The sequence below is a fragment of the Microcebus murinus genome, unplaced genomic scaffold, assembly GCF_040939455.1.
Source record: "Microcebus murinus isolate Inina unplaced genomic scaffold, M.murinus_Inina_mat1.0 scaf017_hap2_Mmur4.0, whole genome shotgun sequence".
Lineage (NCBI taxonomy): Eukaryota > Metazoa > Chordata > Mammalia > Primates > Cheirogaleidae > Microcebus > Microcebus murinus.
Genome location: NW_027438963.1, coordinates 71,505 through 98,018, shown reverse-complemented (window position 1 = coordinate 98,018; position 26,514 = coordinate 71,505). Strand labels below are relative to the sequence as shown.

The following is a 26,514-nucleotide window of genomic DNA, read 5'->3' as shown; positions in this document are numbered from 1 at the left end:
AAAGGGCATCAGTTGCTCCTCCAAACCCCCCCCCCCAGCCCAGCAGACCGCGTTGTCCAGCCAGCCCCCGGGCCTCCCTGGGGAGCCCAGCACAAAAGTGCAGACACCCACCGGACCCTCAATCTCAGTTTTCGGATGTTTTTGCCACTCTAAGGACCCGCAGGCCAGCTGGGCCTTCTGGCAGGACAGAGAGCCCCGGAATCCGACGTGGAGAGCTGGGTGTACGTCCCCATGAGGAGGCGGTCCCCACCTCCGCGGCTATCCCCTTGCGGGGAGCGGCAGCCGCGGGGCCTCAGAGAAGACACCAGGCTGGGCCCCCACGGCACAGCGGGAGCACGTCCCCCGCAGGCCACTTAGCGACGGCGGCCAGCCGGCGGACGGTTGGGTTGCGCGAGACGCTGCGGCCGCCCTGCTACCGGGTTCCTGGGAGGGCGTCCTGGAACCAGCGTCCACACCAAGCCCTTGGAAGGCCCAGGCGACGGAGGAGCCCCGTCAGGCAGGGGCCGAGGACGGTGACGGCCCGGGCGGGGAGGAGCGTGTCAGGCAGGGGCAGAGGACGGTGACAGGTGACAGGCCGGGCGGGAAGGAGTCAGTCAGGCAGGGGCCGTGGAGGAGACGGGCTGGGTAAGGGTTAGGGTTAGTGTCAGGGCACAAGTCACAATCGCAAAGACCTGGAAGCCACCCGAGTGCCCATCGACCCACGAGTGGGTAAGTAAAATGTGGCCCGTGGACACCACGGAGTGCTATTCGGCTATGAGGAGCAGCGGTGAGGGGGCACCTCTCGTGGTTCTCCTGGCCAGAGCTGGAACCCGTTCCAGTAAGCCAAGTATCCCAAGAATGGACACACGAGCACCACGTGCTCGCGCTCACCAGCAAATGGGTACGAACCGATGGACACCTAAGTGGACACAGAGGAATCACCTTCTTCGGGTGGGTGTCGGGCGGGTGGGGGGAGGGGATGGGCATACACATCCATTAGGAATGGGGTGGGTACGCACCGACTGGGGGATGGGCGCACTTGAAGCTCTGACCCGAGGGGGGAGGCTGGGAGAGGGCAACGCACCCGACCTTAACATTGGTGCCCCCACAATATGCTGGAACAACATGAGAGGTAAATGAATAAGAACACGGGGGGGGGGAGGGGGGCACGGGCAACACATGTCACCTTAACACTTGGACTCCCATCATCTGCTTGAAAAGAGAGAGAAAAGAAAATGCAATAATAGAGATAAGAGACACTTTTTAAAAATAATGAATCCGGCCGGGCGCTGTGGCTCACGCCTGTAATCCTAGCTCTTGGGAGGCCGAGGCGGGCGGATTGCTCAAGGTCAGGAGTTCAAAACCAGCCTGAGCAAGAGCGAGACCCCGTCTCTACTATAAATAGAAAGAAATTAATTGGCCAACTGATATATATATAAAAAATTAGCGGGGCATGGTGGCGCATGCCTGCAGTCCCAGCTACCCGGGAGGCTGAGGCAGAAGGATCACTCGAGCCCAGGAGTTTGAAGTTGCTGTGAGCTAGGCTGACGCCACGGCACTCACTCTAGCCTGGGCAACAAACCGAGACTCTGTCTCAAAAAAAAAAAAAAAAAATGAATCCGAAGAGAAAAGTAAAAGGAGGCCTGTGGAGCAGGTCTGGGTGTGACTCCGGATCCCCGAACATCAGGTGCCACCACCAAAGATTCCTACGTGTAGCCCATAGAACCCCAAAAGCAACGGGAGGAGTTCTGGTCACATACTCCCTCAAAATGACATCCTGGCCTTCTTCTGGAACTCCCTCCCCTCTCAGACTCTCAAGGTTTCCTCCAGCGTGTCGGCTCCCACAGAGCAGACCTTTGGTCTGAGACCTGACAGTCCAGAAGCCAGGCATGCTGCCGCGTGGCGGCGGTGTCACGGCTCGGGACAAGAGGAGGCCCCACGGTGCGGGCTGGGGCGCCAGGCACCGCGGCGGGCGCCGAGGGTGGGGGTCACCCCCACCCCGGGCCGCCCCCGCACTCCCAGAAACGCGACAGAACCAGAGGCAAAAAAAAAAAAGAAGAAGCCTACGGCACCCGGTATTCCCGGGCGGTCTCCCATCCAAGTTCTAACCAGGCCCGACCCTGCTTAGCTTCCGAGACCAGACGGGATCGGGCGCGTTCGGGGTGGTGTGGCCGTGGACGGCGGAGGGCGCCCCTGCCCCGCTCAAGAAGCCGAGCCTCTCCGCGCTTCCCCGCCGCCTCCTCCCGCCCCAGGCCCCGCGCCGGGTCGGGCCTGTTGAGTTCGCCGGCCGGGTCCCGCGGGCTCCGAGGGACGGGGGTGACAGGCGGGGCGGGCAGGGAGCGGCGGGCCGGGGTTGGGGGCTGTCTCTGTATACACACACACTCACACGCACTCACTCACTCACTCACACTCACACAAGATGCGCCTCCACGGCTGGACCCGCCAAGGTGGAGACCTTCAAGCCCCCCTCCTCTCCTTGCCTGGCCTCCTTCACCTCCCCGCCCCCCACCCCCAGCGCGCCGGGGCCGCTGACTGCGCACGGGCGGGAGGGGCGGGGCGCTCGCCCTTTGACCCCAGCCAGGGGCGGCCCTCCCCCACAACCCCTTTCAGCTGCGCCCCCCACCCTGTGGCCTGGCGGCCGCCTATTCCCCCGGGCCAGGGCTGGGGCACAGCGCACGGGGGAGGGGAGCCAGTGTATGGGGCGTCTCTCTCTCTCGGGATGTGTCCCATGGGTGGGGTGGGGTGGCGTGGTTTGTGGGGCGCTGAAGAAATCAGTCCCCTCCATCTCCTCCCTCTGGAAAACACCCAAGCCCTTGGAGAACTGCCCGCACCTCTACCTACCGTGGGGGCCGGGACCCTCCTCTGTGTCCTCCTGTGGCCCAGTCCAAGGGGCCTGGGCCTGGCCGGGGCTGCATTGGACCCCAACCACCCTGGCGTGTGGACTCGCCAAAAATCGGCGATTAGATATTGGATTCCAGCGTCATTGAGGTCATTTCACTAATGAGTGCACCGCAAAGAGTTTCCTAATCCATCTGTGAGGGTGGCAACCGAAAGAGAATTTTAGAGCTGACAGAATAGGCGAGGAAAGGCATAGGAGATTTCCACACCCAGTAAGGAAGCCTTTCCCAAAGTGGAAGAAAGAAAGGAGCAAACAGAGACACCGGTAGCCCGCCCGGATCAGAGTCTGCCCCTGAGAGAAAGTACCCTGACCAGGTTCACCCGTGGGTGGGTCGCGAGCTAGCGGCATTCAGAAGAGCGAGGCCCGCAGTCTGTGCAGAAGACACCTGCACTCGGGTGTGTGTGGCGGCACAATTCACAAGCAGCTCCAGATGTTAAACCAAGGAGAAGCCAGGGAGTTCCCAACGCCCCAGGTGTCCTCAGCCCACGACTGGCTGCTGTGGGAATGCGAAGCCCGGCTCCTGGTCTCAGAGCGGGGCAACCAGGAGGTGTGATGTCCACCCCGGCGTTCCCAGGAGGATCAGACTGAAGCTGGGACTTGGCCTGAAAGTGTCCCCTCGCATGGCCACCCCCTTCCCCTTCCTGCTCCTCTACTCCTGGTGCCCCTCCATCCAGGGGCCAGACCTTAAAGAGTCACCCGCAAGAGAATCCTGGTCCCAAAGGAGCCTTCTGGGGGACCCCTGCTGAGAGAGGTTGTGGGCCTGGCCCGCTGGGGCTCTGCCCGACCCAGGGCTGAGAGATGCAACCTCCCAGCTCTGGGTCCCTGCAGGAAGTGTTGGCAAGCACAGGGCCAGTCCTCCAAAGGCCCAGGTGCAGGGAGCCCAGGCCAAGCAGCCTGTGGAAGAAGCCACATGCTGTGCCACCCCGGGGAACACGACTGCAGGCCACGGCCCTTCCCACCTCCTCCTCCTCCTCCTCCTCCTCCTCCTCCTCCTCCTCCTCCTCCTCCCACCCCGCCCCCGCCCCCGCCCCCACATGGCACAGGGCCCAGAGACACCTCAGACACTTGCTACCCAAAGTGCAAAGGGCATCAGTTGCTCCTCCAAACCCCCCCCCCAGCCCAGCAGACCGCGTTGTCCAGCCAGCCCCCGGGCCTCCCTGGGGAGCCCAGCACAAAAGTGCAGACACCCACCGGACCCTCAATCTCAGTTTTCGGATGTTTTTGCCACTCTAAGGACCCGCAGGCCAGCTGGGCCTTCTGGCAGGACAGAGAGCCCCGGAATCCGACGTGGAGAGCTGGGTGTACGTCCCCATGAGGAGGCGGTCCCCACCTCCGCGGCTATCCCCTTGCGGGGAGCGGCAGCCGCGGGGCCTCAGAGAAGACACCAGGCTGGGCCCCCACGGCACAGCGGGAGCACGTCCCCCGCAGGCCACTTAGCGACGGCGGCCAGCCGGCGGACGGTTGGGTTGCGCGAGACGCTGCGGCCGCCCTGCTACCGGGTTCCTGGGAGGGCGTCCTGGAACCAGCGTCCACACCAAGCCCTTGGAAGGCCCAGGCGACGGAGGAGCCCCGTCAGGCAGGGGCCGAGGACGGTGACGGCCCGGGCGGGGAGGAGCGTGTCAGGCAGGGGCAGAGGACGGTGACAGGTGACAGGCCGGGCGGGAAGGAGTCAGTCAGGCAGGGGCCGTGGAGGAGACGGGCTGGGTAAGGGTTAGGGTTAGTGTCAGGGCACAAGTCACAATCGCAAAGACCTGGAAGCCACCCGAGTGCCCATCGACCCACGAGTGGGTAAGTAAAATGTGGCCCGTGGACACCACGGAGTGCTATTCGGCTATGAGGAGCAGCGGTGAGGGGGCACCTCTCGTGGTTCTCCTGGCCAGAGCTGGAACCCGTTCCAGTAAGCCAAGTATCCCAAGAATGGACACACGAGCACCACGTGCTCGCGCTCACCAGCAAATGGGTACGAACCGATGGACACCTAAGTGGACACAGAGGAATCACCTTCTTCGGGTGGGTGTCGGGCGGGTGGGGGGAGGGGATGGGCATACACATCCATTAGGAATGGGGTGGGTACGCACCGACTGGGGGATGGGCGCACTTGAAGCTCTGACCCGAGGGGGGAGGCTGGGAGAGGGCAACGCACCCGACCTTAACATTGGTGCCCCCACAATATGCTGGAACAACATGAGAGGTAAATGAATAAGAACACGGGGGGGGGGAGGGGGGCACGGGCAACACATGTCACCTTAACACTTGGACTCCCATCATCTGCTTGAAAAGAGAGAGAAAAGAAAATGCAATAATAGAGATAAGAGACACTTTTTAAAAATAATGAATCCGGCCGGGCGCTGTGGCTCACGCCTGTAATCCTAGCTCTTGGGAGGCCGAGGCGGGCGGATTGCTCAAGGTCAGGAGTTCAAAACCAGCCTGAGCAAGAGCGAGACCCCGTCTCTACTATAAATAGAAAGAAATTAATTGGCCAACTGATATATATATAAAAAATTAGCGGGGCATGGTGGCGCATGCCTGCAGTCCCAGCTACCCGGGAGGCTGAGGCAGAAGGATCACTCGAGCCCAGGAGTTTGAAGTTGCTGTGAGCTAGGCTGACGCCACGGCACTCACTCTAGCCTGGGCAACAAACCGAGACTCTGTCTCAAAAAAAAAAAAAAAAAATGAATCCGAAGAGAAAAGTAAAAGGAGGCCTGTGGAGCAGGTCTGGGTGTGACTCCGGATCCCCGAACATCAGGTGCCACCACCAAAGATTCCTACGTGTAGCCCATAGAACCCCAAAAGCAACGGGAGGAGTTCTGGTCACATACTCCCTCAAAATGACATCCTGGCCTTCTTCTGGAACTCCCTCCCCTCTCAGACTCTCAAGGTTTCCTCCAGCGTGTCGGCTCCCACAGAGCAGACCTTTGGTCTGAGACCTGACAGTCCAGAAGCCAGGCATGCTGCCGCGTGGCGGCGGTGTCACGGCTCGGGACAAGAGGAGGCCCCACGGTGCGGGCTGGGGCGCCAGGCACCGCGGCGGGCGCCGAGGGTGGGGGTCACCCCCACCCCGGGCCGCCCCCGCACTCCCAGAAACGCGACAGAACCAGAGGCAAAAAAAAAAAAGAAGAAGCCTACGGCACCCGGTATTCCCGGGCGGTCTCCCATCCAAGTTCTAACCAGGCCCGACCCTGCTTAGCTTCCGAGACCAGACGGGATCGGGCGCGTTCGGGGTGGTGTGGCCGTGGACGGCGGAGGGCGCCCCTGCCCCGCTCAAGAAGCCGAGCCTCTCCGCGCTTCCCCGCCGCCTCCTCCCGCCCCAGGCCCCGCGCCGGGTCGGGCCTGTTGAGTTCGCCGGCCGGGTCCCGCGGGCTCCGAGGGACGGGGGTGACAGGCGGGGCGGGCAGGGAGCGGCGGGCCGGGGTTGGGGGCTGTCTCTGTATACACACACACTCACACGCACTCACTCACTCACTCACACTCACACAAGATGCGCCTCCACGGCTGGACCCGCCAAGGTGGAGACCTTCAAGCCCCCCTCCTCTCCTTGCCTGGCCTCCTTCACCTCCCCGCCCCCCACCCCCAGCGCGCCGGGGCCGCTGACTGCGCACGGGCGGGAGGGGCGGGGCGCTCGCCCTTTGACCCCAGCCAGGGGCGGCCCTCCCCCACAACCCCTTTCAGCTGCGCCCCCCACCCTGTGGCCTGGCGGCCGCCTATTCCCCCGGGCCAGGGCTGGGGCACAGCGCACGGGGGAGGGGAGCCAGTGTATGGGGCGTCTCTCTCTCTCGGGATGTGTCCCATGGGTGGGGTGGGGTGGCGTGGTTTGTGGGGCGCTGAAGAAATCAGTCCCCTCCATCTCCTCCCTCTGGAAAACACCCAAGCCCTTGGAGAACTGCCCGCACCTCTACCTACCGTGGGGGCCGGGACCCTCCTCTGTGTCCTCCTGTGGCCCAGTCCAAGGGGCCTGGGCCTGGCCGGGGCTGCATTGGACCCCAACCACCCTGGCGTGTGGACTCGCCAAAAATCGGCGATTAGATATTGGATTCCAGCGTCATTGAGGTCATTTCACTAATGAGTGCACCGCAAAGAGTTTCCTAATCCATCTGTGAGGGTGGCAACCGAAAGAGAATTTTAGAGCTGACAGAATAGGCGAGGAAAGGCATAGGAGATTTCCACACCCAGTAAGGAAGCCTTTCCCAAAGTGGAAGAAAGAAAGGAGCAAACAGAGACACCGGTAGCCCGCCCGGATCAGAGTCTGCCCCTGAGAGAAAGTACCCTGACCAGGTTCACCCGTGGGTGGGTCGCGAGCTAGCGGCATTCAGAAGAGCGAGGCCCGCAGTCTGTGCAGAAGACACCTGCACTCGGGTGTGTGTGGCGGCACAATTCACAAGCAGCTCCAGATGTTAAACCAAGGAGAAGCCAGGGAGTTCCCAACGCCCCAGGTGTCCTCAGCCCACGACTGGCTGCTGTGGGAATGCGAAGCCCGGCTCCTGGTCTCAGAGCGGGGCAACCAGGAGGTGTGATGTCCACCCCGGCGTTCCCAGGAGGATCAGACTGAAGCTGGGACTTGGCCTGAAAGTGTCCCCTCGCATGGCCACCCCCTTCCCCTTCCTGCTCCTCTACTCCTGGTGCCCCTCCATCCAGGGGCCAGACCTTAAAGAGTCACCCGCAAGAGAATCCTGGTCCCAAAGGAGCCTTCTGGGGGACCCCTGCTGAGAGAGGTTGTGGGCCTGGCCCGCTGGGGCTCTGCCCGACCCAGGGCTGAGAGATGCAACCTCCCAGCTCTGGGTCCCTGCAGGAAGTGTTGGCAAGCACAGGGCCAGTCCTCCAAAGGCCCAGGTGCAGGGAGCCCAGGCCAAGCAGCCTGTGGAAGAAGCCACATGCTGTGCCACCCCGGGGAACACGACTGCAGGCCACGGCCCTTCCCACCTCCTCCTCCTCCTCCTCCTCCTCCTCCTCCTCCTCCTCCTCCTCCTCCCACCCCGCCCCCGCCCCCGCCCCCACATGGCACAGGGCCCAGAGACACCTCAGACACTTGCTACCCAAAGTGCAAAGGGCATCAGTTGCTCCTCCAAACCCCCCCCCCAGCCCAGCAGACCGCGTTGTCCAGCCAGCCCCCGGGCCTCCCTGGGGAGCCCAGCACAAAAGTGCAGACACCCACCGGACCCTCAATCTCAGTTTTCGGATGTTTTTGCCACTCTAAGGACCCGCAGGCCAGCTGGGCCTTCTGGCAGGACAGAGAGCCCCGGAATCCGACGTGGAGAGCTGGGTGTACGTCCCCATGAGGAGGCGGTCCCCACCTCCGCGGCTATCCCCTTGCGGGGAGCGGCAGCCGCGGGGCCTCAGAGAAGACACCAGGCTGGGCCCCCACGGCACAGCGGGAGCACGTCCCCCGCAGGCCACTTAGCGACGGCGGCCAGCCGGCGGACGGTTGGGTTGCGCGAGACGCTGCGGCCGCCCTGCTACCGGGTTCCTGGGAGGGCGTCCTGGAACCAGCGTCCACACCAAGCCCTTGGAAGGCCCAGGCGACGGAGGAGCCCCGTCAGGCAGGGGCCGAGGACGGTGACGGCCCGGGCGGGGAGGAGCGTGTCAGGCAGGGGCAGAGGACGGTGACAGGTGACAGGCCGGGCGGGAAGGAGTCAGTCAGGCAGGGGCCGTGGAGGAGACGGGCTGGGTAAGGGTTAGGGTTAGTGTCAGGGCACAAGTCACAATCGCAAAGACCTGGAAGCCACCCGAGTGCCCATCGACCCACGAGTGGGTAAGTAAAATGTGGCCCGTGGACACCACGGAGTGCTATTCGGCTATGAGGAGCAGCGGTGAGGGGGCACCTCTCGTGGTTCTCCTGGCCAGAGCTGGAACCCGTTCCAGTAAGCCAAGTATCCCAAGAATGGACACACGAGCACCACGTGCTCGCGCTCACCAGCAAATGGGTACGAACCGATGGACACCTAAGTGGACACAGAGGAATCACCTTCTTCGGGTGGGTGTCGGGCGGGTGGGGGGAGGGGATGGGCATACACATCCATTAGGAATGGGGTGGGTACGCACCGACTGGGGGATGGGCGCACTTGAAGCTCTGACCCGAGGGGGGAGGCTGGGAGAGGGCAACGCACCCGACCTTAACATTGGTGCCCCCACAATATGCTGGAACAACATGAGAGGTAAATGAATAAGAACACGGGGGGGGGGGGAGGGGGGCACGGGCAACACATGTCACCTTAACACTTGGACTCCCATCATCTGCTTGAAAAGAGAGAGAAAAGAAAATGCAATAATAGAGATAAGAGACACTTTTTAAAAATAATGAATCCGGCCGGGCGCTGTGGCTCACGCCTGTAATCCTAGCTCTTGGGAGGCCGAGGCGGGCGGATTGCTCAAGGTCAGGAGTTCAAAACCAGCCTGAGCAAGAGCGAGACCCCGTCTCTACTATAAATAGAAAGAAATTAATTGGCCAACTGATATATATATAAAAAATTAGCGGGGCATGGTGGCGCATGCCTGCAGTCCCAGCTACCCGGGAGGCTGAGGCAGAAGGATCACTCGAGCCCAGGAGTTTGAAGTTGCTGTGAGCTAGGCTGACGCCACGGCACTCACTCTAGCCTGGGCAACAAACCGAGACTCTGTCTCAAAAAAAAAAAAAAAAATGAATCCGAAGAGAAAAGTAAAAGGAGGCCTGTGGAGCAGGTCTGGGTGTGACTCCGGATCCCCGAACATCAGGTGCCACCACCAAAGATTCCTACGTGTAGCCCATAGAACCCCAAAAGCAACGGGAGGAGTTCTGGTCACATACTCCCTCAAAATGACATCCTGGCCTTCTTCTGGAACTCCCTCCCCTCTCAGACTCTCAAGGTTTCCTCCAGCGTGTCGGCTCCCACAGAGCAGACCTTTGGTCTGAGACCTGACTGTCCAGAAGCCAGGCATGCTGCCGCGTGGCGGCGGTGTCACGGCTCGGGACAAGAGGAGGCCCCACGGTGCGGGCTGGGGCGCCAGGCACCGCGGCGGGCGCCGAGGGTGGGGGTCCCCCCCACCCCGGGCCGCCCCCGCACTCCCAGAAACGCGACAGAACCAGAGGCAAAAAAAAAAAGAAGAAGCCTACGGCACCCGGTATTCCCGGGCGGTCTCCCATCCAAGTTCTAACCAGGCCCGAGCCTGCTTAGCTTCCGAGACCAGACGGGATCGGGCGCGTTCGGGGTGGTGTGGCCGTGGACGGCGGAGGGCGCCCCTGCCCCGCTCAAGAAGCCGAGCCTCTCTGCGCTTCCCCGCCGCCTCCTCCCGCCCCAGGCCCCGCGCCGGGTCGGGCCTGTTGAGTTCGCCGGCCGGGTCCCGCGGGCTCCGAGGGACGAAGGTGACAGGCGGGGCGGGCAGGGAGCGGCGGGCCGGGGTTGGGGGCTGTCTCTGTATACACACACACTCACACGCACTCACTCACTCACTCACACTCACACAAGATGCGCCTCCACGGCTGGACCCGCCAAGGTGGAGACCTTCAAGCCCCCCTCCTCTCCTTGCCTGGCCTCCTTCACCTCCCCGCCCCCCACCCCCAGCGCGCCGGGGCCGCTGACTGCGCACGGGCGGGAGGGGCGGGGCGCTCGCCCTTTGACCCCAGCCAGGGGCGGCCCTCCCCCACAACCCCTTTCAGCTGCGCCCCCCACCCTGTGGCCTGGCGGCCGCCTATTCCCCCGGGCCAGGGCTGGGGCACAGCGCACGGGGGAGGGGAGCCAGTGTATGGGGCGTCTCTCTCTCTCGGGATGTGTCCCATGGGTGGGGTGGGGTGGCGTGGTTTGTGGGGCGCTGAAGAAATCAGTCCCCTCCATCTCCTCCCTCTGGAAAACACCCAAGCCCTTGGAGAACTGCCCGCACCTCTACCTACCGTGGGGGCCGGGACCCTCCTCTGTGTCCTCCTGTGGCCCAGTCCAAGGGGCCTGGGCCTGGCCGGGGCTGCATTGGACCCCAACCACCCTGGCGTGTGGACTCGCCAAAAATCGGTGATTAGATATTGGATTCCAGCGTCATTGAGGTCATTTCACTAATGAGTGCACCGCAAAGAGTTTCCTAATCCATCTGTGAGGGTGGCAACCGAAAGAGAATTTTAGAGCTGACAGAATAGGCGAGGAAAGGCATAGGAGATTTCCACACCCAGTAAGGAAGCCTTTCCCGAAGTGGAAGAAAGAAAGGAGCAAACAGAGACACCGGTAGCCCGCCCGGATCAGAGTCTGCCCCTGAGAGAAAGTACCCTGACCAGGTTCACCCGTGGGTGGGTCGCGAGCTAGCGGCATTCAGAAGAGCGAGGCCCGCAGTCTGTGCAGAAGACACCTGCACTCGGGTGTGTGTGGCGGCACAATTCACAAGCAGCTCCAGATGTTAAACCAAGGAGAAGCCAGGGAGTTCCCAACGCCCCAGGTGTCCTCAGCCCACGACTGGCTGCTGTGGGAATGCGAAGCCCGGCTCCTGGTCTCAGAGCGGGGCAACCAGGAGGTGTGATGTCCACCCCGGCGTTCCCAGGAGGATCAGACTGAAGCTGGGACTTGGCCTGAAAGTGTCCCCTCGCATGGCCACCCCCTTCCCCTTCCTGCTCCTCTACTCCTGGTGCCCCTCCATCCAGGGGCCAGACCTTAAAGAGTCACCCGCAAGAGAATCCTGGTCCCAAAGGAGCCTTCTGGGGGACCCCTGCTGAGAGAGGTTGTGGGCCTGGCCCGCTGGGGCTCTGCCCGACCCAGGGCTGAGAGATGCAACCTCCCAGCTCTGGGTCCCTGCAGGAAGTGTTGGCAAGCACAGGGCCAGTCCTCCAAAGGCCCAGGTGCAGGGAGCCCAGGCCAAGCAGCCTGTGGAAGAAGCCACATGCTGTGCCACCCCGGGGAACACGACTGCAGGCCACGGCCCTTCCCACCTCCTCCTCCTCCTCCTCCTCCTCCTCCTCCTCCTCCTCCTCCTCCTCCTCCCACCCCGCCCCCGCCCCCGCCCCCACATGGCACAGGGCCCAGAGACACCTCAGACACTTGCTACCCAAAGTGCAAAGGGCATCAGTTGCTCCTCCAAACCCCCCCCCCCAGCCCAGCAGACCGCGTTGTCCAGCCAGCCCCCGGGCCTCCCTGGGGAGCCCAGCACAAAAGTGCAGACACCCACCGGACCCTCAATCTCAGTTTTCGGATGTTTTTGCCACTCTAAGGACCCGCAGGCCAGCTGGGCCTTCTGGCAGGACAGAGAGCCCCGGAATCCGACGTGGAGAGCTGGGTGTACGTCCCCATGAGGAGGCGGTCCCCACCTCCGCGGCTATCCCCTTGCGGGGAGCGGCAGCCGCGGGGCCTCAGAGAAGACACCAGGCTGGGCCCCCACGGCACAGCGGGAGCACGTCCCCCGCAGGCCACTTAGCGACGGCGGCCAGCCGGCGGATGGTTGGGTTGCGCGAGACGCTGCGGCCGCCCTGCTACCGGGTTCCTGGGAGGGCGTCCTGGAACCAGCGTCCACACCAAGCCCTTGGAAGGCCCAGGCGACGGAGGAGCCCCGTCAGGCAGGGGCCGAGGACGGTGACGGCCCGGGCGGGGAGGAGCGTGTCAGGCAGGGGCAGAGGACGGTGACAGGTGACAGGCCGGGCGGGAAGGAGTCAGTCAGGCAGGGGCCGTGGAGGAGACGGGCTGGGTAAGGGTTAGGGTTAGTGTCAGGGCACAAGTCACAATCGCAAAGACCTGGAAGCCACCCGAGTGCCCATCGACCCACGAGTGGGTAAGTAAAATGTGGCCCGTGGACACCACGGAGTGCTATTCGGCTATGAGGAGCAGCGGTGAGGGGGCACCTCTCGTGGTTCTCCTGGCCAGAGCTGGAACCCGTTCCAGTAAGCCAAGTATCCCAAGAATGGACACACGAGCACCACGTGCTCGCGCTCACCAGCAAATGGGTACGAACCGATGGACACCTAAGTGGACACAGAGGAATCACCTTCTTCGGGTGGGTGTCGGGCGGGTGGGGGGAGGGGATGGGCATACACATCCATTAGGAATGGGGTGGGTACGCACCGACTGGGGGATGGGCGCACTTGAAGCTCTGACCCGAGGGGGGAGGCTGGGAGAGGGCAACGCACCCGACCTTAACATTGGTGCCCCCACAATATGCTGGAACAACATGAGAGGTAAATGAATAAGAACACGGGGGGGGGGAGGGGGGCACGGGCAACACATGTCACCTTAACACTTGGACTCCCATCATCTGCTTGAAAAGAGAGAGAAAAGAAAATGCAATAATAGAGATAAGAGACACTTTTTAAAAATAATGAATCCGGCCGGGCGCTGTGGCTCACGCCTGTAATCCTAGCTCTTGGGAGGCCGAGGCGGGCGGATTGCTCAAGGTCAGGAGTTCAAAACCAGCCTGAGCAAGAGCGAGACCCCGTCTCTACTATAAATAGAAAGAAATTAATTGGCCAACTGATATATATATAAAAAATTAGCGGGGCATGGTGGCGCATGCCTGCAGTCCCAGCTACCCGGGAGGCTGAGGCAGAAGGATCACTCGAGCCCAGGAGTTTGAAGTTGCTGTGAGCTAGGCTGACGCCACGGCACTCACTCTAGCCTGGGCAACAAACCGAGACTCTGTCTCAAAAAAAAAAAAAAAAATGAATCCGAAGAGAAAAGTAAAAGGAGGCCTGTGGAGCAGGTCTGGGTGTGACTCCGGATCCCCGAACATCAGGTGCCACCACCAAAGATTCCTACGTGTAGCCCATAGAACCCCAAAAGCAACGGGAGGAGTTCTGGTCACATACTCCCTCAAAATGACATCCTGGCCTTCTTCTGGAACTCCCTCCCCTCTCAGACTCTCAAGGTTTCCTCCAGCGTGTCGGCTCCCACAGAGCAGACCTTTGGTCTGAGACCTGACTGTCCAGAAGCCAGGCATGCTGCCGCGTGGCGGCGGTGTCACGGCTCGGGACAAGAGGAGGCCCCACGGTGCGGGCTGGGGCGCCAGGCACCGCGGCGGGCGCCGAGGGTGGGGGTCCCCCCCACCCCGGGCCGCCCCCGCACTCCCAGAAACGCGACAGAACCAGAGGCAAAAAAAAAAAGAAGAAGCCTACGGCACCCGGTATTCCCGGGCGGTCTCCCATCCAAGTTCTAACCAGGCCCGAGCCTGCTTAGCTTCCGAGACCAGACGGGATCGGGCGCGTTCGGGGTGGTGTGGCCGTGGACGGCGGAGGGCGCCCCTGCCCCGCTCAAGAAGCCGAGCCTCTCTGCGCTTCCCCGCTGCCTCCTCCCGCCCCAGGCCCCGCGCCGGGTCGGGCCTGTTGAGTTCGCCGGCCGGGTCCCGCGGGCTCCGAGGGACGAAGGTGACAGGCGGGGCGGGCAGGGAGCGGCGGGCCGGGGTTGGGGGCTGTCTCTGTATACACACACACTCACACGCACTCACTCACTCACTCACACTCACACAAGATGCGCCTCCACGGCTGGACCCGCCAAGGTGGAGACCTTCAAGCCCCCCTCCTCTCCTTGCCTGGCCTCCTTCACCTCCCCGCCCCCCACCCCCAGCGCGCCGGGGCCGCTGACTGCGCACGGGCGGGAGGGGCGGGGCGCTCGCCCTTTGACCCCAGCCAGGGGCGGCCCTCCCCCACAACCCCTTTCAGCTGCGCCCCCCACCCTGTGGCCTGGCGGCCGCCTATTCCCCCGGGCCAGGGCTGGGGCACAGCGCACGGGGGAGGGGAGCCAGTGTATGGGGCGTCTCTCTCTCTCGGGATGTGTCCCATGGGTGGGGTGGGGTGGCGTGGTTTGTGGGGCGCTGAAGAAATCAGTCCCCTCCATCTCCTCCCTCTGGAAAACACCCAAGCCCTTGGAGAACTGCCCGCACCTCTACCTACCGTGGGGGCCGGGACCCTCCTCTGTGTCCTCCTGTGGCCCAGTCCAAGGGGCCTGGGCCTGGCCGGGGCTGCATTGGACCCCAACCACCCTGGCGTGTGGACTCGCCAAAAATCGGCGATTAGATATTGGATTCCAGCGTCATTGAGGTCATTTCACTAATGAGTGCACCGCAAAGAGTTTCCTAATCCATCTGTGAGGGTGGCAACCGAAAGAGAATTTTAGAGCTGACAGAATAGGCGAGGAAAGGCATAGGAGATTTCCACACCCAGTAAGGAAGCCTTTCCCGAAGTGGAAGAAAGAAAGGAGCAAACAGAGACACCGGTAGCCCGCCCGGATCAGAGTCTGCCCCTGAGAGAAAGTACCCTGACCAGGTTCACCCGTGGGTGGGTCGCGAGCTAGCGGCATTCAGAAGAGCGAGGCCCGCAGTCTGTGCAGAAGACACCTGCACTCGGGTGTGTGTGGCGGCACAATTCACAAGCAGCTCCAGATGTTAAACCAAGGAGAAGCCAGGGAGTTCCCAACGCCCCAGGTGTCCTCAGCCCACGACTGGCTGCTGTGGGAATGCGAAGCCCGGCTCCTGGTCTCAGAGCGGGGCAACCAGGAGGTGTGATGTCCACCCCGGCGTTCCCAGGAGGATCAGACTGAAGCTGGGACTTGGCCTGAAAGTGTCCCCTCGCATGGCCACCCCCTTCCCCTTCCTGCTCCTCTACTCCTGGTGCCCCTCCATCCAGGGGCCAGACCTTAAAGAGTCACCCGCAAGAGAATCCTGGTCCCAAAGGAGCCTTCTGGGGGACCCCTGCTGAGAGAGGTTGTGGGCCTGGCCCGCTGGGGCTCTGCCCGACCCAGGGCTGAGAGATGCAACCTCCCAGCTCTGGGTCCCTGCAGGAAGTGTTGGCAAGCACAGGGCCAGTCCTCCAAAGGCCCAGGTGCAGGGAGCCCAGGACAAGCAGCCTGTGGAAGAAGCCACATGCTGTGCCACCCCGGGGAACACGACTGCAGGCCACGGCCCTTCCCACCTCCTCCTCCTCCTCCTCCTCCTCCTCCTCCTCCTCCCACCCCGCCCCCGCCCCCGCCCCCACATGGCACAGGGCCCAGAGACACCTCAGACACTTGCTACCCAAAGTGCAAAGGGCATCAGTTGCTCCTCCAAACCCCCCCCCCAGCCCAGCAGACCGCGTTGTCCAGCCAGCCCCCGGGCCTCCCTGGGGAGCCCAGCACAAAAGTGCAGACACCCACCGGACCCTCAATCTCAGTTTTCGGATGTTTTTGCCACTCTAAGGACCCGCAGGCCAGCTGGGCCTTCTGGCAGGACAGAGAGCCCCGGAATCCGACGTGGAGAGCTGGGTGTACGTCCCCATGAGGAGGCGGTCCCCACCTCCGCGGCTATCCCCTTGCGGGGAGCGGCAGCCGCGGGGCCTCAGAGAAGACACCAGGCTGGGCCCCCACGGCACAGCGGGAGCACGTCCCCCGCAGGCCACTTAGCGACGGCGGCCAGCCGGCGGACGGTTGGGTTGCGCGAGACGCTGCGGCCGCCCTGCTACCGGGTTCCTGGGAGGGCGTCCTGGAACCAGCGTCCACACCAAGCCCTTGGAAGGCCCAGGCGACGGAGGAGCCCCGTCAGGCAGGGGCCGAGGACGGTGACGGCCCGGGCGGGGAGGAGCGTGTCAGGCAGGGGCAGAGGACGGTGACAGGTGACAGGCCGGGCGGGAAGGAGTCAGTCAGGCAGGGGCCGTGGAGGAGACGGGCTGGGTAAGGGTTAGGGTTAGTGTCAGGGCACAAGTCACAATCGCAAAGACCTGGAAGCCACCCGAGTGCCCATCGACCCACGAGTGGGTAAGTAAAATGTGGCCCGTGGACACCACGGAGTGCTATTCGGCTATGAGGAGCAGCGGTGAGGGGGCACCTCTCGTGGTTCTCCTGGCCAGAGCTGGAACCCGTTCCAGTAAGCCAAGTATCCCAAGAATGGACACACGAGCACCACGTGCTCGCGCTCACCAGCAAATGGGTACGAACCGATGGACACCTAAGTGGACACAGAGGAATCACCTTCTTCGGGTGGGTGTCGGGCGGGTGGGGGGAGGGGATGGGCATACACATCCATTAGGAATGGGGTGGGTACGCACCGACTGGGGGATGGGCGCACTTGAAGCTCTGACCCGAGGGGGGAGGCTGGGAGAGGGCAACGCACCCGACCTTAACATTGGTGCCCCCACAATATGCTGGAACAACATGAGAGGTAAATGAATAAGAACACGGGGGGGGGGGAGGGGGGCACGGGCAACACATGTCACCTTAACACTTGGACTCCCATCATCTGCTTGAAAAGAGAGAGAAAAGAAAATGCAATAATAGAGATAAGAGACACTTTTTAAAAATAATGAATCCGGCCGGGCGCTGTGGCTCACGCCTGTAATCCTAGCTCTTGGGAGGCCGAGGCGGGCGGATTGCTCAAGGTCAGGAGTTCAAAACCAGCCTGAGCAAGAGCGAGACCCCGTCTCTACTATAAATAGAAAGAAATTAATTGGCCAACTGATATATATATAAAAAATTAGCGGGGCATGGTGGCGCATGCCTGCAGTCCCAGCTACCCGGGAGGCTGAGGCAGAAGGATCACTCGAGCCCAGGAGTTTGAAGTTGCTGTGAGCTAGGCTGACGCCACGGCACTCACTCTAGCCTGGGCAACAAACCGAGACTCTGTCTCAAAAAAAAAAAAAAAAATGAATCCGAAGAGAAAAGTAAAAGGAGGCCTGTGGAGCAGGTCTGGGTGTGACTCCGGATCCCCGAACATCAGGTGCCACCACCAAAGATTCCTACGTGTAGCCCATAGAACCCCAAAAGCAACGGGAGGAGTTCTGGTCACATACTCCCTCAAAATGACATCCTGGCCTTCTTCTGGAACTCCCTCCCCTCTCAGACTCTCAAGGTTTCCTCCAGCGTGTCGGCTCCCACAGAGCAGACCTTTGGTCTGAGACCTGACTGTCCAGAAGCCAGGCATGCTGCCGCGTGGCGGCGGTGTCACGGCTCGGGACAAGAGGAGGCCCCACGGTGCGGGCTGGGGCGCCAGGCACCGCGGCGGGCGCCGAGGGTGGGGGTCCCCCCCACCCCGGGCCGCCCCCGCACTCCCAGAAACGCGACAGAACCAGAGGCAAAAAAAAAAAGAAGAAGCCTACGGCACCCGGTATTCCCGGGCGGTCTCCCATCCAAGTTCTAACCAGGCCCGAGCCTGCTTAGCTTCCGAGACCAGACGGGATCGGGCGCGTTCGGGGTGGTGTGGCCGTGGACGGCGGAGGGCGCCCCTGCCCCGCTCAAGAAGCCGAGCCTCTCCGCGCTTCCCCGCCGCCTCCTCCCGCCCCAGGCCCCGCGCCGGGTCGGGCCTGTTGAGTTCGCCGGCCGGGTCCCGCGGGCTCCGAGGGACGAAGGTGACAGGCGGGGCGGGCAGGGAGCGGCGGGCCGGGGTTGGGGGCTGTCTCTGTATACACACACACTCACACGCACTCACTCACTCACTCACACTCACACAAGATGCGCCTCCACGGCTGGACCCGCCAAGGTGGAGACCTTCAAGCCCCCCTCCTCTCCTTGCCTGGCCTCCTTCACCTCCCCGCCCCCCACCCCCAGCGCGCCGGGGCCGCTGACTGCGCACGGGCGGGAGGGGCGGGGCGCTCGCCCTTTGACCCCAGCCAGGGGCGGCCCTCCCCCACAACCCCTTTCAGCTGCGCCCCCCACCCTGTGGCCTGGCGGCCGCCTATTCCCCCGGGCCAGGGCTGGGGCACAGCGCACGGGGGAGGGGAGCCAGTGTATGGGGCGTCTCTCTCTCTCGGGATGTGTCCCATGGGTGGGGTGGGGTGGCGTGGTTTGTGGGGCGCTGAAGAAATCAGTCCCCTCCATCTCCTCCCTCTGGAAAACACCCAAGCCCTTGGAGAACTGCCCGCACCTCTACCTACCGTGGGGGCCGGGACCCTCCTCTGTGTCCTCCTGTGGCCCAGTCCAAGGGGCCTGGGCCTGGCCGGGGCTGCATTGGACCCCAACCACCCTGGCGTGTGGACTCGCCAAAAATCGGCGATTAGATATTGGATTCCAGCGTCATTGAGGTCATTTCACTAATGAGTGCACCGCAAAGAGTTTCCTAATCCATCTGTGAGGGTGGCAACCGAAAGAGAATTTTAGAGCTGACAGAATAGGCGAGGAAAGGCATAGGAGATTTCCACACCCAGTAAGGAAGCCTTTCCCGAAGTGGAAGAAAGAAAGGAGCAAACAGAGACACCGGTAGCCCGCCCGGATCAGAGTCTGCCCCTGAGAGAAAGTACCCTGACCAGGTTCACCCGTGGGTGGGTCGCGAGCTAGCGGCATTCAGAAGAGCGAGGCCCGCAGTCTGTGCAGAAGACACCTGCACTCGGGTGTGTGTGGCGGCACAATTCACAAGCAGCTCCAGATGTTAAACCAAGGAGAAGCCAGGGAGTTCCCAACGCCCCAGGTGTCCTCAGCCCACGACTGGCTGCTGTGGGAATGCGAAGCCCGGCTCCTGGTCTCAGAGCGGGGCAACCAGGAGGTGTGATGTCCACCCCGGCGTTCCCAGGAGGATCAGACTGAAGCTGGGACTTGGCCTGAAAGTGTCCCCTCGCATGGCCACCCCCTTCCCCTTCCTGCTCCTCTACTCCTGGTGCCCCTCCATCCAGGGGCCAGACCTTAAAGAGTCACCCGCAAGAGAATCCTGGTCCCAAAGGAGCCTTCTGGGGGACCCCTGCTGAGAGAGGTTGTGGGCCTGGCCCGCTGGGGCTCTGCCCGACCCAGGGCTGAGAGATGCAACCTCCCAGCTCTGGGTCCCTGCAGGAAGTGTTGGCAAGCACAGGGCCAGTCCTCCAAAGGCCCAGGTGCAGGGAGCCCAGGACAAGCAGCCTGTGGAAGAAGCCACATGCTGTGCCACCCCGGGGAACACGACTGCAGGCCACGGCCCTTCCCACCTCCTCCTCCTCCTCCTCCTCCTCCTCCTCCTCCTCCCACCCCGCCCCCGCCCCCGCCCCCACATGGCACAGGGCCCAGAGACACCTCAGACACTTGCTACCCAAAGTGCAAAGGGCATCAGTTGCTCCTCCAAACCCCCCCCCCAGCCCAGCAGACCGCGTTGTCCAGCCAGCCCCCGGGCCTCCCTGGGGAGCCCAGCACAAAAGTGCAGACACCCACCGGACCCTCAATCTCAGTTTTCGGATGTTTTTGCCACTCTAAGGACCCGCAGGCCAGCTGGGCCTTCTGGCAGGACAGAGAGCCCCGGAATCCGACGTGGAGAGCTGGGTGTACGTCCCCATGAGGAGGCGGTCCCCACCTCCGCGGCTATCCCCTTGCGGGGAGCGGCAGCCGCGGGGCCTCAGAGAAGACACCAGGCTGGGCCCCCACGGCACAGCGGGAGCACGTCCCCCGCAGGCCACTTAGCGACGGCGGCCAGCCGGCGGACGGTTGGGTTGCGCGAGACGCTGCGGCCGCCCTGCTACCGGGTTCCTGGGAGGGCGTCCTGGAACCAGCGTCCACACCAAGCCCTTGGAAGGCCCAGGCGACGGAGGAGCCCCGTCAGGCAGGGGCCGAGGACGGTGACGGCCCGGGCGGGGAGGAGCGTGTCAGGCAGGGGCAGAGGACGGTGACAGGTGACAGGCCGGGCGGGAAGGAGTCAGTCAGGCAGGGGCCGTGGAGGAGACGGGCTGGGTAAGGGTTAGGGTTAGTGTCAGGGCACAAGTCACAATCGCAAAGACCTGGAAGCCACCCGAGTGCCCATCGACCCACGAGTGGGTAAGTAAAATGTGGCCCGTGGACACCACGGAGTGCTATTCGGCTATGAGGAGCAGCGGTGAGGGGGCACCTCTCGTGGTTCTCCTGGCCAGAGCTGGAACCCGTTCCAGTAAGCCAAGTATCCCAAGAATGGACACACGAGCACCACGTGCTCGCGCTCACCAGCAAATGGGTACGAACCGATGGACACCTAAGTGGACACAGAGGAATCACCTTCTTCGGGTGGGTGTCGGGCGGGTGGGGGGAGGGGATGGGCATACACATCCATTAGGAATGGGGTGGGTACGCACCGACTGGGGGATGGGCGCACTTGAAGCTCTGACCCGAGGGGGGAGGCTGGGAGAGGGCAACGCACCCGACCTTAACATTGGTGCCCCCACAATATGCTGGAACAACATGAGAGGTAAATGAATAAGAACACGGGGGGGGGGGGAGGGGGGCACGGGCAACACATGTCACCTTAACACTTGGACTCCCATCATCTGCTTGAAAAGAGAGAGAAAAGAAAATGCAATAATAGAGATAAGAGACACTTTTTAAAAATAATGAATCCGGCCGGGCGCTGTGGCTCACGCCTGTAATCCTAGCTCTTGGGAGGCCGAGGCGGGCGGATTGCTCAAGGTCAGGAGTTCAAAACCAGCCTGAGCAAGAGCGAGACCCCGTCTCTACTATAAATAGAAAGAAATTAATTGGCCAACTGATATATATATAAAAAATTAGCGGGGCATGGTGGCGCATGCCTGCAGTCCCAGCTACCCGGGAGGCTGAGGCAGAAGGATCACTCGAGCCCAGGAGTTTGAAGTTGCTGTGAGCTAGGCTGACGCCACGGCACTCACTCTAGCCTGGGCAACAAACCGAGACTCTGTCTCAAAAAAAAAAAAAAAAATGAATCCGAAGAGAAAAGTAAAAGGAGGCCTGTGGAGCAGGTCTGGGTGTGACTCCGGATCCCCGAACATCAGGTGCCACCACCAAAGATTCCTACGTGTAGCCCATAGAACCCCAAAAGCAACGGGAGGAGTTCTGGTCACATACTCCCTCAAAATGACATCCTGGCCTTCTTCTGGAACTCCCTCCCCTCTCAGACTCTCAAGGTTTCCTCCAGCGTGTCGGCTCCCACAGAGCAGACCTTTGGTCTGAGACCTGACTGTCCAGAAGCCAGGCATGCTGCCGCGTGGCGGCGGTGTCACGGCTCGGGACAAGAGGAGGCCCCACGGTGCGGGCTGGGGCGCCAGGCACCGCGGCGGGCGCCGAGGGTGGGGGTCCCCCCCACCCCGGGCCGCCCCCGCACTCCCAGAAACGCGACAGAACCAGAGGCAAAAAAAAAAAGAAGAAGCCTACGGCACCCGGTATTCCCGGGCGGTCTCCCATCCAAGTTCTAACCAGGCCCGAGCCTGCTTAGCTTCCGAGACCAGACGGGATCGGGCGCGTTCGGGGTGGTGTGGCCGTGGACGGCGGAGGGCGCCCCTGCCCCGCTCAAGAAGCCGAGCCTCTCCGCGCTTCCCCGCCGCCTCCTCCCGCCCCAGGCCCCGCGCCGGGTCGGGCCTGTTGAGTTCGCCGGCCGGGTCCCGCGGGCTCCGAGGGACGAAGGTGACAGGCGGGGCGGGCAGGGAGCGGCGGGCCGGGGTTGGGGGCTGTCTCTGTATACACACACACTCACACGCACTCACTCACTCACTCACACTCACACAAGATGCGCCTCCACGGCTGGACCCGCCAAGGTGGAGACCTTCAAGCCCCCCTCCTCTCCTTGCCTGGCCTCCTTCACCTCCCCGCCCCCCACCCCCAGCGCGCCGGGGCCGCTGACTGCGCACGGGCGGGAGGGGCGGGGCGCTCGCCCTTTGACCCCAGCCAGGGGCGGCCCTCCCCCACAACCCCTTTCAGCTGCGCCCCCCACCCTGTGGCCTGGCGGCCGCCTATTCCCCCGGGCCAGGGCTGGGGCACAGCGCACGGGGGAGGGGAGCCAGTGTATGGGGCGTCTCTCTCTCTCGGGATGTGTCCCATGGGTGGGGTGGGGTGGCGTGGTTTGTGGGGCGCTGAAGAAATCAGTCCCCTCCATCTCCTCCCTCTGGAAAACACCCAAGCCCTTGGAGAACTGCCCGCACCTCTACCTACCGTGGGGGCCGGGACCCTCCTCTGTGTCCTCCTGTGGCCCAGTCCAAGGGGCCTGGGCCTGGCCGGGGCTGCATTGGACCCCAACCACCCTGGCGTGTGGACTCGCCAAAAATCGGCGATTAGATATTGGATTCCAGCGTCATTGAGGTCATTTCACTAATGAGTGCACCGCAAAGAGTTTCCTAATCCATCTGTGAGGGTGGCAACCGAAAGAGAATTTTAGAGCTGACAGAATAGGCGAGGAAAGGCATAGGAGATTTCCACACCCAGTAAGGAAGCCTTTCCCGAAGTGGAAGAAAGAAAGGAGCAAACAGAGACACCGGTAGCCCGCCCGGATCAGAGTCTGCCCCTGAGAGAAAGTACCCTGACCAGGTTCACCCGTGGGTGGGTCGCGAGCTAGCGGCATTCAGAAGAGCGAGGCCCGCAGTCTGTGCAGAAGACACCTGCACTCGGGTGTGTGTGGCGGCACAATTCACAAGCAGCTCCAGATGTTAAACCAAGGAGAAGCCAGGGAGTTCCCAACGCCCCAGGTGTCCTCAGCCCACGACTGGCTGCTGTGGGAATGCGAAGCCCGGCTCCTGGTCTCAGAGCGGGGCAACCAGGAGGTGTGATGTCCACCCCGGCGTTCCCAGGAGGATCAGACTGAAGCTGGGACTTGGCCTGAAAGTGTCCCCTCGCATGGCCACCCCCTTCCCCTTCCTGCTCCTCTACTCCTGGTGCCCCTCCATCCAGGGGCCAGACCTTAAAGAGTCACCCGCAAGAGAATCCTGGTCCCAAAGGAGCCTTCTGGGGGACCCCTGCTGAGAGAGGTTGTGGGCCTGGCCCGCTGGGGCTCTGCCCGACCCAGGGCTGAGAGATGCAACCTCCCAGCTCTGGGTCCCTGCAGGAAGTGTTGGCAAGCACAGGGCCAGTCCTCCAAAGGCCCAGGTGCAGGGAGCCCAGGACAAGCAGCCTGTGGAAGAAGCCACATGCTGTGCCACCCCGGGGAACACGACTGCAGGCCACGGCCCTTCCCACCTCCTCCTCCTCCTCCTCCTCCTCCTCCTCCTCCTCCCACCCCGCCCCCGCCCCCGCCCCCACATGGCACAGGGCCCAGAGACACCTCAGACACTTGCTACCCAAAGTGCAAAGGGCATCAGTTGCTCCTCCAAACCCCCCCCCCAGCCCAGCAGACCGCGTTGTCCAGCCAGCCCCCGGGCCTCCCTGGGGAGCCCAGCACAAAAGTGCAGACACCCACCGGACCCTCAATCTCAGTTTTCGGATGTTTTTGCCACTCTAAGGACCCGCAGGCCAGCTGGGCCTTCTGGCAGGACAGAGAGCCCCGGAATCCGACGTGGAGAGCTGGGTGTACGTCCCCATGAGGAGGCGGTCCCCACCTCCGCGGCTATCCCCTTGCGGGGAGCGGCAGCCGCGGGGCCTCAGAGAAGACACCAGGCTGGGCCCCCACGGCACAGCGGGAGCACGTCCCCCGCAGGCCACTTAGCGACGGCGGCCAGCCGGCGGACGGTTGGGTTGCGCGAGACGCTGCGGCCGCCCTGCTACCGGGTTCCTGGGAGGGCGTCCTGGAACCAGCGTCCACACCAAGCCCTTGGAAGGCCCAGGCGACGGAGGAGCCCCGTCAGGCAGGGGCCGAGGACGGTGACGGCCCGGGCGGGGAGGAGCGTGTCAGGCAGGGGCAGAGGACGGTGACAGGTGACAGGCCGGGCGGGAAGGAGTCAGTCAGGCAGGGGCCGTGGAGGAGACGGGCTGGGTAAGGGTTAGGGTTAGTGTCAGGGCACAAGTCACAATCGCAAAGACCTGGAAGCCACCCGAGTGCCCATCGACCCACGAGTGGGTAAGTAAAATGTGGCCCGTGGACACCACGGAGTGCTATTCGGCTATGAGGAGCAGCGGTGAGGGGGCACCTCTCGTGGTTCTCCTGGCCAGAGCTGGAACCCGTTCCAGTAAGCCAAGTATCCCAAGAATGGACACACGAGCACCACGTGCTCGCGCTCACCAGCAAATGGGTACGAACCGATGGACACCTAAGTGGACACAGAGGAATCACCTTCTTCGGGTGGGTGTCGGGCGGGTGGGGGGAGGGGATGGGCATACACATCCATTAGGAATGGGGTGGGTACGCACCGACTGGGGGATGGGCGCACTTGAAGCTCTGACCCGAGGGGGGAGGCTGGGAGAGGGCAACGCACCCGACCTTAACATTGGTGCCCCCACAATATGCTGGAACAACATGAGAGGTAAATGAATAAGAACACGGGGGGGGGGGAGGGGGGCACGGGCAACACATGTCACCTTAACACTTGGACTCCCATCATCTGCTTGAAAAGAGAGAGAAAAGAAAATGCAATAATAGAGATAAGAGACACTTTTTAAAAATAATGAATCCGGCCGGGCGCTGTGGCTCACGCCTGTAATCCTAGCTCTTGGGAGGCCGAGGCGGGCGGATTGCTCAAGGTCAGGAGTTCAAAACCAGCCTGAGCAAGAGCGAGACCCCGTCTCTACTATAAATAGAAAGAAATTAATTGGCCAACTGATATATATATAAAAAATTAGCGGGGCATGGTGGCGCATGCCTGCAGTCCCAGCTACCCGGGAGGCTGAGGCAGAAGGATCACTCGAGCCCAGGAGTTTGAAGTTGCTGTGAGCTAGGCTGACGCCACGGCACTCACTCTAGCCTGGGCAACAAACCGAGACTCTGTCTCAAAAAAAAAAAAAAAAATGAATCCGAAGAGAAAAGTAAAAGGAGGCCTGTGGAGCAGGTCTGGGTGTGACTCCGGATCCCCGAACATCAGGTGCCACCACCAAAGATTCCTACGTGTAGCCCATAGAACCCCAAAAGCAACGGGAGGAGTTCTGGTCACATACTCCCTCAAAATGACATCCTGGCCTTCTTCTGGAACTCCCTCCCCTCTCAGACTCTCAAGGTTTCCTCCAGCGTGTCGGCTCCCACAGAGCAGACCTTTGGTCTGAGACCTGACTGTCCAGAAGCCAGGCATGCTGCCGCGTGGCGGCGGTGTCACGGCTCGGGACAAGAGGAGGCCCCACGGTGCGGGCTGGGGCGCCAGGCACCGCGGCGGGCGCCGAGGGTGGGGGTCCCCCCCACCCCGGGCCGCCCCCGCACTCCCAGAAACGCGACAGAACCAGAGGCAAAAAAAAAAAGAAGAAGCCTACGGCACCCGGTATTCCCGGGCGGTCTCCCATCCAAGTTCTAACCAGGCCCGAGCCTGCTTAGCTTCCGAGACCAGACGGGATCGGGCGCGTTCGGGGTGGTGTGGCCGTGGACGGCGGAGGGCGCCCCTGCCCCGCTCAAGAAGCCGAGCCTCTCTGCGCTTCCCCGCCGCCTCCTCCCGCCCCAGGCCCCGCGCCGGGTCGGGCCTGTTGAGTTCGCCGGCCGGGTCCCGCGGGCTCCGAGGGACGAAGGTGACAGGCGGGGCGGGCAGGGAGCGGCGGGCCGGGGTTGGGGGCTGTCTCTGTATACACACACACTCACACGCACTCACTCACTCACTCACACTCACACAAGATGCGCCTCCACGGCTGGACCCGCCAAGGTGGAGACCTTCAAGCCCCCCTCCTCTCCTTGCCTGGCCTCCTTCACCTCCCCGCCCCCCACCCCCAGCGCGCCGGGGCCGCTGACTGCGCACGGGCGGGAGGGGCGGGGCGCTCGCCCTTTGACCCCAGCCAGGGGCGGCCCTCCCCCACAACCCCTTTCAGCTGCGCCCCCCACCCTGTGGCCTGGCGGCCGCCTATTCCCCCGGGCCAGGGCTGGGGCACAGCGCACGGGGGAGGGGAGCCAGTGTATGGGGCGTCTCTCTCTCTCGGGATGTGTCCCATGGGTGGGGTGGGGTGGCGTGGTTTGTGGGGCGCTGAAGAAATCAGTCCCCTCCATCTCCTCCCTCTGGAAAACACCCAAGCCCTTGGAGAACT

General features: G+C 62.8%; 7 pseudogenes; all 7 read right to left on the bottom strand.

Annotated features, from left to right (window-relative positions):
- Positions 1–2,039: 2,039 nt before the first annotated feature.
- Positions 2,040–2,158, bottom strand: LOC142867525 (uncharacterized; annotated as a pseudogene).
- Positions 2,159–5,997: 3,839 nt separating this feature from the next.
- Positions 5,998–6,116, bottom strand: LOC142867524 (uncharacterized; annotated as a pseudogene).
- A 3,839-nt stretch (positions 6,117–9,955) lies between these two features.
- On the bottom strand, positions 9,956–10,074 carry LOC142867554 (uncharacterized; annotated as a pseudogene).
- A 3,841-nt stretch (positions 10,075–13,915) lies between these two features.
- Positions 13,916–14,034, bottom strand: LOC142867553 (uncharacterized; annotated as a pseudogene).
- A 3,826-nt stretch (positions 14,035–17,860) lies between these two features.
- Positions 17,861–17,979, bottom strand: LOC142867552 (uncharacterized; annotated as a pseudogene).
- A 3,827-nt stretch (positions 17,980–21,806) lies between these two features.
- LOC142867551 (uncharacterized) lies at positions 21,807–21,925 on the bottom strand (annotated as a pseudogene).
- A 3,826-nt stretch (positions 21,926–25,751) lies between these two features.
- LOC142867550 (uncharacterized) lies at positions 25,752–25,870 on the bottom strand (annotated as a pseudogene).
- Positions 25,871–26,514: the final 644 nt, after the last annotated feature.